Source organism: Pholcus phalangioides, unplaced genomic scaffold (assembly GCF_987345545.1).
Source record: "Pholcus phalangioides strain wild (caught in Gottingen) unplaced genomic scaffold, Ppha-v1.0 ptg000022l_1, whole genome shotgun sequence".
Classification (NCBI taxonomy): Eukaryota; Metazoa; Arthropoda; class Arachnida; order Araneae; family Pholcidae; genus Pholcus; species Pholcus phalangioides.
Genome location: NW_028301615.1, coordinates 40,699,371 through 40,716,353, shown reverse-complemented (window position 1 = coordinate 40,716,353; position 16,983 = coordinate 40,699,371). Strand labels below are relative to the sequence as shown.

The window sequence follows — 16,983 nt, the reverse complement described above, 5'->3', positions numbered from 1 at the left end:
TTTTTTAGGCCATACCCCACCAAAGCATCTCTGAAATCCTTATGCATCCCACCCCCTGTACCTTTGTTAGGTAGGGGTACACCCCCGATGAAAATTCATACTCTCTTCCATAACAAAGTTTGTTTTTCTAAATGTAAGAAATTTTTTTTTTTGCTTTGCCTCCTTAAATTTTAAAACCAGGAGTCTTTGAGCACCTCTCAATTTCTATCTACTTTTGTTCGGTCAAAAGCAATGGTTATCTTAATCGGGGGTCCTCGGAGAGACTTTGGGGGGGGGGGGGTCCGTTAACTTGGATGCGAAAATAATCAATTCATCCTTTTTACATCGCTACACAAAGAATATTTTTTTAAGGGGTTCATGGCCTACATCTTTCTTCACTTTATTGGCACGGGGGTCCGGGGACCTTATCTTACTGGCACAAATTTTCCATGAAGTACGAAACATTAAGAACCCTTGGACAAACAACTTTCACTGAAAGAGAAAAATAAAAGAAAGAATTCAAGAAATTGCTTAAAAATTCAAAATTTTAACTGATAGGAAGAAATGAAGGGAGTTCGGTAGGTTCGAAGACTTCACATAGAAAAACTCAAATTGCCCACCTTAAAAATCAAATTGCCCCATGAGGCCCCACGTTAGGAATCACCGTTCCAGGATGATCTGGGTTTTTTTCAAAGAAATCTTCTAACACGAAGTTCTTAAAATGGCGTACAGATGGCGTACGCATATACGTATATAATTGTAGGTTTTCTTTTAAAATTATTATTTCCATACTTTCTGATACGTTTGCTTGTACTGTGGGGTAATTGTATATTGCTGAGTAGTGGAGAATGCCAGCCTTCCCCCGCTCACTCATTTACTGGTGATTGTGAGCTCGAACCCATATTCTTTGTTTGTATCGCATTTTTCCCCGGATTGTATTATACACTGGAACCTGTACGAAACGGAACTTTAACAGGTCAACGAGGGCGAATTCGAAAATTTAAAAGGAAAAAAATTTCTTCGAGTAAAACGTTTTTCGATTTTGTCGTTCGGATATTTTCCACTCTTATTTGAGTCATTTTATTCTACGTTCAAAAAAATACTTGCTTATTCTTGAAATGTCACTTTAATTTAGAAGCTTCAAACAAATAATTATAATTACTTGTATTATTTAGGGACATTCAACCTTCATTTTTATTGTTTTGAAAAAAAAGAGAGAGGTAAAGAAGTAAATACACGATCCTTGAAGTTTAAATCTTTTCCAGTTATTTCCACCAAGCCCCAAAAATGTGGGATTTACTACGACTCAAAGCCAAGACAATTCTCTCCCCCAAATGCGTTGTGAATATTACCGACAATACACAGGTATTCCTTGAAATTTGAAATTATAAGAAGTAATCGTACACTGAGGCCTGTGCAACAATGAAACAAAATCAAGTTACTCAAAGGTCTTTTCACCCTTTTTCCAGTAGCAAACGCTGCCTGTATCTATCATCAAAGGAACAGCACCTTTACGGCAAGTTTGGCATACGTATGCCTGAAATCAGAATCATTTTCAATATGTGAATGCAATTTGCACAAAATGTTTAATTGGGACGTGGATCAAGTGCTCGCGTGCACGAAATCGGACAAGAGCATCCTGAATGCTTCAGTGTACTGGTACCACAGCAAAAGAAAATGGAATTGGCAATTCTCACCCCATTTGACGGTACTGACGTAAGTTGGGGGGTATCACTGTACTTAGATTACAGAAGAAGGGGGGGGGGGTTGGGGTGTCCACATGCAATCTGCTAACCTACAACTTTTGTAGGAGCCCTACAAGTCCAAAACCATCGATTCCAAGGTGGAATTACTACTACTATTACTTAACAGTACATGCATCTTGTACACATTCTTCTACGGAATTTCTAACGAATTGGAAATTCCCGACAGGTAGCTCCGATTCCCTACAAGTAGTCCCCCGGAATGTGCGTGTACGTGTTGTGTTGTGAACCTAACATAAGTTTGTTTGTAACTATGTATAATCTAACTAAGTTTGTTTCTGTGTAATGTTTGTTATGCGTAGTGCTACCATCTGCCATCAATTTTACTAACTATGAGTGAATAAATGTACCATTGTAGAGGGACTCTCTGTGGCGAGCAACGGGGGGAAACTGCGGAGTGTGGTGGGTTTCTGGTGCTCTAGCCTCTTGACATCCGAGAACCCTAATTATTTCTTTGCTTTTATTTCAGAGCCCTCAAAAAATTACTGGGTATTTACAAGGGGTTTAGAGGCCTATAGTAGAGGCAAGTTCAGTGGGGTGGCTAATTTTAGGAATGAGTGGATCAAGGGAATTAGTAGAATCGGGAAGAGGGGCTCTACAAAATTTGTACAGACCACAGGTTGTAAAACTACAAATCCGCCTCTGGGAAAGGGAGTGGATCAGCGGACGGCCAAAAGAGTGACCAAGAGAGTGTGTATTAGCTTAGGAGTGACAAAAACAGTACGCAAGCATGTGAGTGACCAAAAGAATAACTTGAGAACACGGGCTTATTTACGGGGGGAATGAGTGGGCAAGAAATACTATTATTATTATTACATAAGAAGGGCGGCTAAATTCGTGTAGCCCGCAAGCGGAAGAACCATAAATGAACCTCTGAGGGAACAAAACTACTCACTTGCCTCGTGTGATGAAGTTCATTCTTGTTTCTGGTATTTCGTCCCCAGCCCCTACCTGTTCCCTAACCTTTCAACAAATTTCGTTGTCAAGGTATGGCTCAAAAAAGAGTGACAGCACGCGGTATCGTGGCTTTTTATAATTCCAAAATTTATGTTTATAAACTCAAGGCTGCCACCCGGGTGCATCGCATCCCTTGCACCCTCGCTCAAGCCGCCCCCTGAAACGATCAGTTTCTAACTTACGCACAATATCCATATCGCACATCTGGCCCACGGACTGAAAAGGTTGTGTACAGGTACACCTGCAGGGCCTTTTTGCAGGTTTCGGGCAACGGGGATATTTCTTTGTTCACAAAAAAAGTTTGGTCCATCGCCATGGGCAGGGCCGGTCCTAGAAATTCTGCCACCCGAGGCGAATAATATTTTGCCGCCCTTAAGATACGACTTTCTGAAAAGAGCTTTCTTTCTTCATCTCTATTACCTTGATATAGTGGTTCCCAAAGAGTGGCCACGATCCCCTTGGGAGTGTAATGTTGATGGTTTAAGATGTCGTGAGAGAATTTCCTAAATAAAAACGTCCTGATGAGAGTAAATGTATCAAATGAATATAATAACCTATTTGAAGCGGCGGGAGGGTGATCCTATATATAGTGGGCGCACCTATTTAGGTTTTTTCCTATAGGTTTGGAGAAATGCCCGCCCTTCAAAGGATTAAATGAGCTATTTAGCGCATATATACCATGCAATGCATTAAAATTATACATAAAATTTACTAAAAATAATTTGAAGAAAAATTTTAATCAATAAAGTATATATTTTTTGCTCATTTTTTATGAAAAAACAGGGGAAAAAATTATCAATTAATATTTATTCTGAATCCAAAGACAAGATTTCCTTATTGAAAATCCAAGAATCACTCGTAATTTCCCAGTTTTTGAAATCGTGATTCTCAGCTTTATGTTGTTTATGCACGCATAGCATAAAGAGAAGTTTTTCCGATCTTTTTGTTTGTACGTTGCAGCGAAATTATTCTAGCGAACTAACAGCCCAGCTGAGTTCATACGTTTGCGACCATAAGCGTAGTCCCCAAAGCAGAATGTGCCGAAATCTGCGACGTACGTCCAGAACAATCATTGCTACTGCAGGACAATTTGGAAGAATTTTAAGGAAAAAAAGTACAAAAAACACGCTATTACATGTATCGCAGAACATTTCCAGTCAGCCGAAGGCTCGTCGTAGAACAGTGCTAAACATCCTGCTTTGGGGAGCGTAGTAATCAGAAGAGAACATAGGGAGCCCGTGCCCTCCCCAAGACAATAAAAAATTAAAATTATTTTCAAATGTTTTGGTAAAAAATTAAAATACCGAAATAAAATACCTTTATACTGTATGTCAGCGGTTCTCAACTTTTCTTGACCCACGGAGCCCTTTCCGGTGTATAATTTCTATGGCTGAGCCCCGTGTGTGTAGGACTATTTTTTACTAATTCATCAAAAAGTTATATTATTAAAGACTTATATTTATTATTAAAAAATATTAATAATTATTTTTTCAAATTTACTGGTTTTTTTTCTCCCGAGTGGCTGCGGAGCACCAGTTGAGAACCGCTGCTGTATGTTGTTACCTTTATCAATTTCTTTTTACTTAAAATGTTTTTTTTTTTGAAGGTTAGTAGCTCAAAAGTTCTCCTTGTGCTTCCCCCAAACCTAATGTGTGTCTCTCTCTAAAAGCCGATCTTGTGTACGCCAATGCTCGTTACCAGGGTGCAGGGTATTGTAATGTAGTAGGCTTTTTATGGTACAACCTGGTAACGAAAATTCTACCACAAGTCATTATACCGCTTGATCATTGTTTGACGTAGCATAACCTTGATGGTCCTTGCATCAATTAAATTCTCCCTCCCCCAGACGAAAAAAAATTTTTTAATGAAAATTTAAAAAACAAAATTAAAATTTCGAAAGAAAATACCTTTATGTATTATTATAATTTATTTCTGTTAATTTCAATGCTATTTGAAGGGTAAGAACTCAAAATTTCTCTTTAACAAATTCATTGCGACCCACCCTTTAAGCCATACATGGTAAACCATTGACCCACAGACCAAATGTGGCCCTGAAGGTTATCTGATGTGGCTTGCTCCCCTCAAACCTAATTTTGTAAAAACGAACTGAGCGGCACATTTACAAATCGCTTAAATGACCCGTGGCATATTTTCAGATGACTGAAGTTGACCTCAAAGACCACATTCAAAGGTCACTTAAGTAACCGGCGACACAGTTACAGAACACTTGAACGATCCGTGGCACATTTAGAGATCCCTTGAATGACATGTGGCACAGTTTTAGAGCACTTAAGCGGCCCCCAGTGCAGTTCTACATCAAGCTACCCGCGGAACATTCCCAGATTACTCAAGTGATCCGTAATTATGCCGCGGATCACTTCATTGATGCGCGGCACAGTTCCAGAGCACTTAAGCGGCCCGGACTAATTTCCAGAGCACATGAAGGATCCGTGAAACACTTAGAGATCACTAAAGTGGCTCTGTATTGGGACTTATCAATAGGGGATTGTTAGTTCAGGTACCCAATAACTATCGAAAAGTTTTTTTCCGTTTTTGGCGCACCGAATAAGATGCCATTAAGAATATTTCATGTCTTCATAAAGGGTGGTTGATGACGTAAGCATCTTCCAAACCCCCCTCCCCCTTGTCATCAAAAGTCAGCAAATCGGAACCCCCCACTCCCCATCGATGCTGACGTAATACTTTAATGACCTCTAAGGCAGTATGTTATTTTGTCATTCCGCGCAGATATCGAAATTCTGTGAGCAGAGTATTAGATCGGTGCAGGAGAAATATGTAAAAGGCAATGTGGCCACTATCTGGAAAAAAAAGTAAAGGGCACATTTCATGTAAGAATAACATTTTTATTTTTTACCGCGAACCTCTCTAGGCGCTTATTGCATTGCCCCCTCCACCATCCTGGATCTAGCCCCTCCCCTAAGACTGAGATCTTTGGTGAGATCCCTGTAGTGAATTTATAGTGTAAAAAAACAAAAAAAATTAGATTTGTCCCGGGCTTCGTTCTAGAGCCTTGTCCTCGTAGGGCCTTGCTCACTTAAGGATTGATGCTTGATTTCTCGTACTTATGAAATATTCACCAACAACTCAGATGAACGTCCTATGATTCAATGCTTTGCACCATGATTATTTCGATTAAAGCCATATGTCAGAGTTCTTGTGTGGTTGCTTTTCTTCAGGTAATAGTTATGATCAGAACCAGAATTTTAAGGTGATGCCCGGCCCTTATGATCAAAGTGTGATCAAAGCTTTCGATTCACAAATATGCCTCCCAATAGGCTTACAAGGCTCCAACCTCGTGGATCCCAACCATGAGTTTAATCGGGCACGGCACGGATACCCATGAGTAGTATAACCCTGAGGGTTTCTGGCTTCAAATCCCAAACCTGAGGGTTTCTCGCTTCAATCCCAAACCTGAGGGTTTCTGGCTTCAATCCCAAAATTGAGGGTTTCTGGTTTCAATCCCAAAATTGAGTGTTTCTGGCTTCAATCCAAAAATTGAGGGTTTCTGGCTCCAATCCCAAAATTGAGGGTTTGAAAAAACAATCTGAATGAATGACAGATGGTTTAATAGTTGAAGAAAGAAATTCCCTTTTTTCTAAGACGCAGACGTTAACATGCTGTGACCTAGATTGAGATCAAGAGAGTTATTACACACTTAATCATCTTGTGCGTAAGAAGAGGAGAAAAGATTTAAAAGGAAACAAATCTGTTTTTAATTACAGTCGTTTACGAGACGTGTTTTGGTCAAGACCATCTCATTCACGATGCTTTCTTTTCCTAGAAAAATCGAATCTAAAAACATTTCATTTTATGTAATTAGTTTTTTTTTATTTTTTGTTTGTTTTGGCTTTATTTTTTTTTTTACTGTGTATGAAAGTGAAATTATAACAGTAGATATTTCAAATTCCTCATGCCATAAATCTATACATCTAGGAAGAAGTTACTTCTTTCACATTTGTTCTAAAGAAAATAAGAACGTTTTCGACATTAGATACTTTTTTAAAAGTGATCAAGGTAACTTGGAACCATATTTTGTAGGGGTGCAGATGAATGAAAATGAATTTACAAAACTTTGCAAAACAGGATGTAGTAATGAATGATCTTCATCATTTCCGATTTCCATCCACTGCACTCGTTGTTGGACCGTCATTAAGTGGAAAAACAACATTAGTTAGAAAGTTATTGAAGCACAATCTTTATGGGAAAGAGAAAAATAATATTTTATGGTGTTATTCAATGTGTCAACCCTGGTTTATAGAAGAATCAAAAATACATTTTTATCAGGGCATACCTCAAACGTTTGATGATGATTATAACATTGTGGTTCTTGATGATTTATTAGAATCGTTAAATGATGAAGTATCACGTTTATTTACGGTAACATCGCATCATGGTAATAAGAGTGTTATACTGTTAACTCAAAATTTGTTTCCTAAAAATAAATTTTTTCGAAATATTTCCCTTAATACTCATTATCTTATTTTATTTGGGAACAACAGGGATTCCAGTCAAATTCAGTGTTTAGCCCGTCAGATGTTTCCGGGGGAGTCAAAATACTTCATCGATGCTTATAAAAAAAGCACTGAGAAACCATATGGTTATTTGCTGATTGATTGTCATCCATTAAGCAGCAAAACATTTCGTTTGAGAGATTCGTGCTTCTCAGACACTGAAGGTATCTACTGGGTTTTTGCCCCAGCAAAATGAAGTCGATACGTAAGAACTATCATATGCTTGCATTCTTACAGAAAGCGAATCCATCTCAACGTCGTGCTGTTCTGAAAAATGTTAGTCCATCCCAATTGCATTCTATATGTGAGGTATGCTATAATGCGTTACATAACAAGGACCTGAACTGTAATGTTTCTAAACTTAAGAAATATAAGTCAGTCATTAGAAAGCTTGCTAACAAGAAGGTTTCAAACCGTGTCAAGAAACGGTTATTATCTAATCAAACAGGTGGGGCATTCCTACCATATCTTATTCCTTCTGTGATCAGCGCAATAGGCAGTCTTTTCCAACGTTAAAAAATGGCTAAAAAAATGGCCTTAGTTCCAGAAGAATATTTGTTACCTCGGCGAATGAGAATATCTGAGGAGTCACAAACAGAAAATGAAATTGGAAATCTTTTGAATAGCAACAACATGTCGGATGATGTCAAAGTGAAAATACTTAATAATCTCGTTTCGAAATACAAAAAACTGGTCCATACTCCGTATGATCCTGTTAGAGTTTCAATCCAAAAACCTGAAGAATTAAATGAAGTGACTGAAACAGTTATCGAATCACCTAAAAAAGTTGACGAAGATCCGATAGTTAAGCAGATATATCTATCAATTCCACAAACAACAAGGAAGTACGTTCTTCCACTTATAGATAAAATGATGCAAGCTAACCTATCTTGGAATGAACAAGGACAATTATTAATAGATGGGAAATCTTTGCCAGGTAGCCATATCATAGACATTTTCAGTTTTATTCTCAGAAATAGGCGTGGCACAGAAATACCCTCTGGCTTTCCATTGTTTTTTATGAAATTGATTAAAACTGGAATACCATTCGAATGGATACAAAATGATATGGTTAAAAGAACTTTTACACAAGACTCTCCTTCACCGATCCAAGAAAGTCTGCTAACACCAAAAAAGAAAAGCTCTCCGGATGAACGCAATATAAGTTCGGTGAATTTGCCTGAAGGCTACTTCACTCCAGTGCGAGTTCCATTTAAAAAAAAAGAACCTAAGAGAAGTACACGTAAACGAAGTAGAACGCACGAACCTGGTGCTCAATGGCTGAATTATTAGGGAATATTTACTACGATTTGGAAAATCCTGCTTCTTTTGGCGGTGTGAAGAAATTAGCAAAAAAAGCGAATATTTCTGAGCAGTTAGCAAAAGATTGGCTAATGCGTCAGGACACTTATACGCTTCATAAACCAGTCAGATACAAATTTCCAACTCGAGCCACAATAGCTTTAGGGCCTAATGAGTTATGGCAAGCCGATTTGATGGACATGAAGAAATATTCTCGGTACAATAAGGGGATAAAATATTTGTTAGTTGTTGTTGATGTATTTCGAAGGAAACTTTTCGTTCAACCTCTCAAAAACAAATCACAAGATCAGGTTTTGACTGCTTTCAAAACACTTTTCAAACAAGAAAAGTGTAAAAAACTCCATACTGATCGTGGAACCGAGTTTTTCAACAGAAAATTACAGACTTTCTTTCAAGTTAATAATGTCGAACACTACTCAACACAGTCAGCTTTTAAAGCTGCATTGGCTGAACGAAAAATTCGTCAAATTAAAGACAAGATATATCGGCTTTTCACATACACCTCAAAATATAAATACATTCACCTTTTACCTGCATTAGTTAGATCAATCAATGATTCGGTAAACCGCAGCACTGGTTTTGCTCCATCAAAAATTAAAAAAATTCATCATTCGGAAATTTTTGAAAGACTGTACGGTTCTAGCCGCAATGTTAAATTCAAGTTCAAAATAAACGACCAAGTGAGAATTTCGAAAACCAGGAAAGTTTTCCACAAATCTTATCTACCTAATTGGACACAAGAAATTTTTCTCATCAAAGCACGATATAAAACTCAACCACCAACTTATGATTTAATAGATTTGAAAAAAGAACCACTAATTGGACGATTTAACGAATTCGAATTACAAAAGGTTATAAAACCGCTCGATAGTACATATTGGAAGATTGAAAAAATATTGAAAACCCGTAAAGTTGGTAAGAACAAAGAATATTACGTGAAATTTTTAGGGTACAATTCGAGATTCAATCAATGGATCCGCGAATCGGATTTAAAAACATGAAAAATCAGTTTTACGTAACGCTCGCAAGTAATGCCAATAACGATTTGTTTCCAGAAAATACACAGAGTCATTTCATTACAAAATTATTCAATCCACTGTTTCTTGAGGGGAATTGGAAATGTGCCTTAACAGACATAATAATTCCAAAAACATGGTACAACATTACTGATGAAAACTCCAAATATCACGTATCATTTTTTGAACAGATTGATGATCCAGGTGTCAGAGAATATAGAATTTTTTTAACTGGAGATGATACAGCTACACTTAGTGAGAATATAAATAAAAATATATTACACACTGCTAATACCAATATGGTATCATTTAATGTGAAAAAGAAAAAGAAAGAAGTTACGATTAATTTACCCAATGAATACGAAATACAATTTAATAAAAACGCATCTGAGTTGTTGGCGATTTTGGGGTTACCTCAAGAGGATAAAGTTCTAACTTCGACAACACACAATACGTTTTTATGGCTACCTAGTAAGCAGAAGAATAACCTCGACAATCAGTATTTCACACTCATAGATAAACGAAATTTTGATATCCCAAACTTTATGATTCCAGTTAAACCAGTCAAAGATGAGTTTTCTAATTTATCATTTTTTTCAGCTTTAAATGAGAATATTAAGTTGATTACAGGCAGAAATGCAGTCGAATTTTCACTCGATAAAACTGAGAAATACGTTCAAATTAGAGTCTCTGAAGGTTTTGAATTGATTATCAAGAAGAAGGATGCTGCATCTTTTTCTGCTATGATGAATCTAAAAAAAGAAGTTACAAAATTTTCTCATGGCCTGACGGCAAGTGTATATGATAAAGGCGCTGTAGACGTTAACGATTCAGATTTTTTTGAAATAGAGGAAGTGGCATTTAAACGTAAAATAGAAGTTCAAAAAACCGAAAATTTTTCTCTGCCTCCTGGTCTCTATTCAAAGGGTGAACAATTAACACGTCATTTTGAAAAAATTAGTTTTCAAATGTTGAAAAAGGGTATGTCGAGAATAATTGTACCACCGAACCACGAGTTAAATCTTTCTAGGGAATTAGCGGATATTCTGGGTTTTGAAAAACTAAACTATCCACATGGTATATATTATTCAAAACATGAAATCGAGTTGTTTGCTGGGGTTTCAGAAATATTTATCTATACGGATGTCATTTCGAGTCAAATTGTCGGGAATATAATGGCACCTCTACTTAAAATTATACCAGTGTTAAAAGAAAAAGAAAATGAGCAGATCATAATTAGCTTTCCTAATCCGTTATATTGCTCTGTGTCGAAAAATTTTATCGAATCAATTGAAGTTATTTTACGTGATTCATCTGGTTCAAAAATTCGTTTCCAGTCAGGAAAAGTTTTTTTAGTCTTATCTTTCATGGAGATATAAAAGAAGCTACTTTTTTCCAGATTCTTATTATAGTGACTAACATCTAATGTAACCATGTTGTGCGCGCGAGCTTGTTGCAATTACTATATTAATCAACAAACCGGAGAAGGCTTACCATATTTTCAAGGCAGGTTAATTCAGCGGGGAAATGGCTTTTTTTCTAATATATTTAGATATGTTACACCATTTCTAGCCAAAGGTGGTCGATATTTGGGTCGACAGATTTTGAAAACATCTGCTAACGTTGCAAATGATGTAATAAGTGGTCAGGATTTTAAAACAGCTACTAAATCCAGATTGACACAAATGCGTGATTCCATTGCTAGCGATGTTATTGATAAGATCCAAAAAGGTTCTGGCCGAAAACGGCGCAGGATCACCAAAAAAAAATTAACCAAGAAAAAGCGAAAAGATTTATTTTCTTAAAGTTATAAAAATAGGCGATTGAAACAAAATATCTTCACATTTAATTCCAATATGGAACAAAGAGGATGTCCGTGTTTGAAATCAGAATTAGATATTTTTGAAAAGCCATTTATTCAAGTGGCTGTGGATGATTCTACTTTTGTAGAAGTAAAACCAATCGCAAGTATCTCACAAAAAGGTCCAATCGAGTTTTTAGTAAGTGGGAGTAACACTGAGAAATACATAGACCCTTCGAATATTTATTTACATTTGAAAGCTAAAATCGTAAAACAAGACGGTACAGATTTACCCGAAACTTCTAAATCCACACCGATAAATTATATTTTGAATACATGTTTTTCTTCGTTGCAAGTATTTTTGAATGATAAACCAATAAGTAACTACGCTAATTATGCATACAAGGCATATATTGAATCGCTTTTGTTCACCTCGAGTACAGCACAAAAAACTCATTTGACTAGTTCACTGTTTTACATTGACACTGCTGGCAAAATGGATGATCATGCCCCTCTGAACTCTTTAAACTCCGGTCTTAAGCACCGTCATGAACGTTGCAAAGCCTCCAGAGAGATGGATTTGTTAGGTCCATTACATTTTGATTTAGCCAACCAATCAAAACTCTTATTGAATGGAGTTGATCTTACCATAAAGCTAGAACGCGCTAAAAATTCATTTGTTCTAATGAGTGATGTATCTGACACCAAATTTGAAATTACAGACGCTAGTCTTTACGTTCGAAAAGTACAAATAGCTCCGTCTGTTCTTTTAGGACATGCTAAAGCATTGGAATTAGGAAATATAAAACTTCCGATTAAACGAACTGACATACGAACTTTTACGGTTTCAGCTGGATTGGCATCCCACGTTATATCAAATGCTTTCTTAAGTGAAATTCCCAGTAGACTGGTTCTTGGTCTAGTACCAAACAAAAATTTCAACGGTGATGAAAGAAAAAATCCATTCAATTTCGGGCATTCAAACATAAATTATATATGTTTGAGAAAGGATGGCATGACGTACCCATCAAACCCATACACTCCTTCTGCAACATCCTATGTTAGAAATTATATGTCATTATTTACAGACCTGAACAAATTTTCCAGTTCTACTGATATACCAATTAGCTATGAAGATTATCCTAACGGTTTTTACTTGATAGCATGGGATTTAACTCCAGACTTTTCAAGTGAGGGTGACTGGATTTCCACCCCTGAAACATCGAATCTTTCTATCGAAATTAAATTTTCAGAAGCTCTAACAGAGACGATGACATTGATTGTTTATTCTCAAGTCCCAAAAACGATACAAATCGATAAATCTAGAAGCATTTACACTGATTTCTAAATATGAATTCTAACGATCTGTTTCAATTCGCTCATGGTGATAGTTTACTATCACCTGTGTTTGCGGGGGTTTATGCCTGTGATCAACTTCCGCAGAAAAGAAAGAATAAACACAAAGCATTTATTGTTAATCTAGACCAAAAACATAAACCGGGTTCACATTGGATATCTATGTACTTTGATAGTCATAAATGTTATTATTTTGACAGTTACGGAATGAAATGTCAAAATATATACATCTTAAGGTTTATGCATAAAAATTCAAGGACAATTGAATACAATGAAACAGTATATCAATCTCCGTTTTCAAAAACGTGTGGTATTTTTTGTTTATATTTTCTTAATCATATTGTGCGTGGAAAAAAATTAGATAAATTGACAAACAATAAAGAAAAAAACGAAAAAACAGTGTGTTCTTTTCTAAAAAAACAAGTCTTGCGATTCTCATACATTCCCCAAATTAATTTAATTCAGAATTGCACGAGTTTACTTTAAACCAATCAGAAGGTTCTATTCTTAAGACAATCTCGTCTATAAAAGCCGTGTATCATATGATTTTGATCATTTTGCAATTACAAGATGGATCGAAAATACGGTTACATCTACATCGGTTCAGATGGAAGGCCATACCATACAGGAAAAATGATATTTCCTGATATGATTTTAACAATAAAAGATGCAATGAGCCAAAACTTCAGCTATCCAGATTGTTGTCCTGTGGAATTGAAATACTTTAAAGTTCTGAACAATAAAAGAATAGTAGCAGAGTTACACAATCAATGGACTCAGAAAAATGTTGAAAATGAGCAGTTTGGATTTTGCATCATGAAACTAGAAGCAGGACAATATGTTCCATGTATATACAGCGAAATGTTTTACAGTAATATCTCACAGTGTATAAGCTATGTTATGGAAAACAATTTCGATCTACCTGAAACATCTTCAATCAAGATAGCTTATTTTAAGTTTTTAGAAACGGATGACCTCGTGAAAGAAATACATAATTTATGGCAAAAAAAGATAGACTCAGAAAATCTGTGTTATTAGCATCTTCGCATTACGAATGAAGAAAGAAAAACGACGAAGCAGCAAAGAAAAAAAAACTAGTTAAAGCCCTCTTATAATCTTAATAACCTTGATACTATTATGTTTTCGAAAAAATGGTTGTATCACTTTTTCGTTTTATGTAATATTTGTGCATATGAAATTAAGTAATAAACATATATTATACAAAGTTTGTCTCATGTTTATTAATGAGTAATTTGTGTCATTTTATCTGAGAACCTCAAAAGAAGAGTTGATCGTGAAATAATATAATTATTACTATAGTTAACTTATAACAAAAATACTAATTTTTTGATCAAAGTATTTTTATTGCAATTTTGCTTTCTTCATTTAATAATTTGTCGAAACTATAGAATAAATATATTTTTTCATGTAAAACAAAAATACCATTGAATTACTGAGTGTTTTCCACTAATTACCTGTTTGGATGTTTTTTAATGGTAATTTTATGGGAAAATGTGAAAATAACACAAATGGATTATATATGTAAGTCAAATATGTCCTTTAAGGTTGTGGGGATAGGTCTCCTGGAATTGGACTTGGAAGATTCTCATCAAGTTTGTTTTTTTTTTCCACGCTCTTAATTCATTATAGAGTGACCGTTGAAGATTCTGCCTGAGGGCTTTGATGTATAATGTGCATAGCTTGATGTCGAAACACTAATGGTAGAAGTGATTGTATGTTATGCTTATTCAACGAGCTTAAACTACTAATTTTTACGAAATCGTTTTTAATTTTTATATTTACAAACGATACATATTTCTATACTTAGTTTAATACATTTGTAAGAATATTTATATTAATCCAGTGATTAATAATATTGTGTTATCCTGATCGAGGTCGATTCGAATATTTTTGTTATTACTATGTCTTATCAATATAATTTATATTTTTGATGAGGATATGTTATTTTTTCTTCATTAATCACTAGAATTCTTTCAATATAACATATAATCAAATAAAAATAAAATGGAAATGCTGAAAATTTCAAAGGTATATAAAGCCTTCTAGTTCACAGCTGAAACTATTCGTTTTTTTTCATCACTGTCATCACAAGACCTAAAGAACGAACGAGATGTCTCTTTCTGGTAAGTACACTCAAATTTTATATTTTTCTATGAGATTCTTATGATTTATATTAGTGAACTCATTCCGTTCACTTTGCTTTAAAAAATAGTTACCTCCTCTTCTTCTTCCTCGGATGAGGATTTTTGCGCCATTCCTTCAACATCACAGGTTAAGAATAATGGTAAGTTTTTTTTAATAGGAAACTAGATAAGTTTATAATATTTTTAAAAAGATGTATTATCCTCAAAATTTATTAAAGTTTTTTCAATTAGGCGTTGAATCAAAGAAAAAAAAGATAAGTTCAAAAAATCTCCATCAAAACAGCAGTAAGTGAACAATTTTTTTAATTAAAAAAATTCCTACTCTTTATCAAAAATTTTAAGTAAATATATTTTCATAATTTTAATTTGTTAGATAATGTCATCACAAAAAAAAGAAAGAATCATGTAGCTGATGAAGAAGACATCTCATCAAAAGCTTTAAAGAGCAACGAGCAATATGACATCATCCTATTGGATGATCTGTCAACCGGTTTTAAAAAAGTAAAAACCCTTCGGATATACTTAGGGAAGGGAATTTCAATTGAAACTCAAGAATTTCAACGTGCTAACTATATAAATCTTAGCCGGAAAATAAATGATCAAGTTAAAAATCGATTTAACTTGCCATTGGATCTTCTACCCAATTTGATGAAAGGGATAAAGCATCTGAACGATGCATTGAAAAATGATGACGTAAAATGAAAATGATGAAAAAAAACGAATCCTGTAATGCTTTGATAATGATCATGTCCTTAACCACCCCAATACCACAACAATAGTAATTAAAATACTTATCAACCATGTTTGTTGAAACTCATTCACCATTTAATGGTTATATTAGACAATACATAAAGAAAATAAGTGAAATCGACCCAGAAATGGCTTTAATGAAACATAATAAAAAATTCAAAAAGATTATTCAAAAGAATATTATAATGAATAGTTTAAAAATGTTTATCACACTAACAATTGTACTTAAAAAGTTTGTGAACAATATGTACATATATAGAACAGCTTACTTCACATCGAAAGCTATGGTTATAATCACTAGCAATCAGATTAATGCTAAATTATTAGAAGCTTTTTCAAAAATCCTCAATAGCATAGAAACTTACACACAGCAAGGAAGTGGATGGATAATTTTTAAAGTCTCCGAAATACAAATTAATGTCGGAATATATTACCAATGGAGAGGAGGTTGCGGATACGTTGTTTTACCAAAATCTCTTAGAAACAAAAAATGTATATTAACCATTAATTGCAATGATAATTTTTGTTTCCTGTATGCAGTTATTGCAAAACTTTTTCCTTCCAAATTCAATAAACAAAGACATAAAAATTATAAAAAGTTTTTCAAATTTTTCAAATTAAAAAATTTGTCATTTCCAATAAAATTGAGAGATATAAACACATTTGAAAGCTTGAATCAAATATCTATAAATGTATTCGGCTTCGATGAATTTGTTTTCCCACTTCGAATTAGTAACAGAAATTTTAAAATTTCTGTAGATCTTTTGCTTTATAAAGATCATTATTTTCTCATTAAAAACTTTAATCGATTTATGCATACTAAAAAAAAACTGTATTTTTTTTGTAAAAATTGTTTAATAGGTTTCCAAAGAAAATCAACACTGAACAACCATTTAATTTCATGCATTCATAATAAAGCTCAAAAAATAATCATGCCAACAAATCCTGTATTAAAATTTACAGATATAAAGAAAATGTGCAAACATCCTTTTATAATTTTTGCAGATTTCGAATGCATAACAAAAAAAATATCTGGAGTTGAACCATCACCATTAAATTCTTATCAAATGGATAAAGAAGAACATCAAGCTATATCCTATTGTATAATAGTTATCGAGAATAATGAAAACATAATATATAAAAAGTTTTATTGTGGAAAGAATGCAGCACAACATTTTATTGATATTATAACGAAGGTATCAAAAATTTTACTAAAAAGAATGAAAATATCATATCCTCTTGAGGAGAATCATGATGACATTAAAATTGACAAAAAAACATGTCACATCTGCAAACATAACTTCATTCCAGGTGATGTCGTTGTGAGAAACCATCACCATA

At 34.5% G+C, this 16,983-nt stretch overlaps 1 protein-coding gene across 1 annotated transcript in view; it reads right to left on the bottom strand.

Annotated features, from left to right (window-relative positions):
- LOC149070441 (uncharacterized) overlaps positions 1 to 16,983 on the bottom strand; it is a 236,875-nt gene that overhangs the window by 102,003 nt on the left and 117,889 nt on the right. The gene's annotated exons all lie outside the window — the stretch shown is intronic.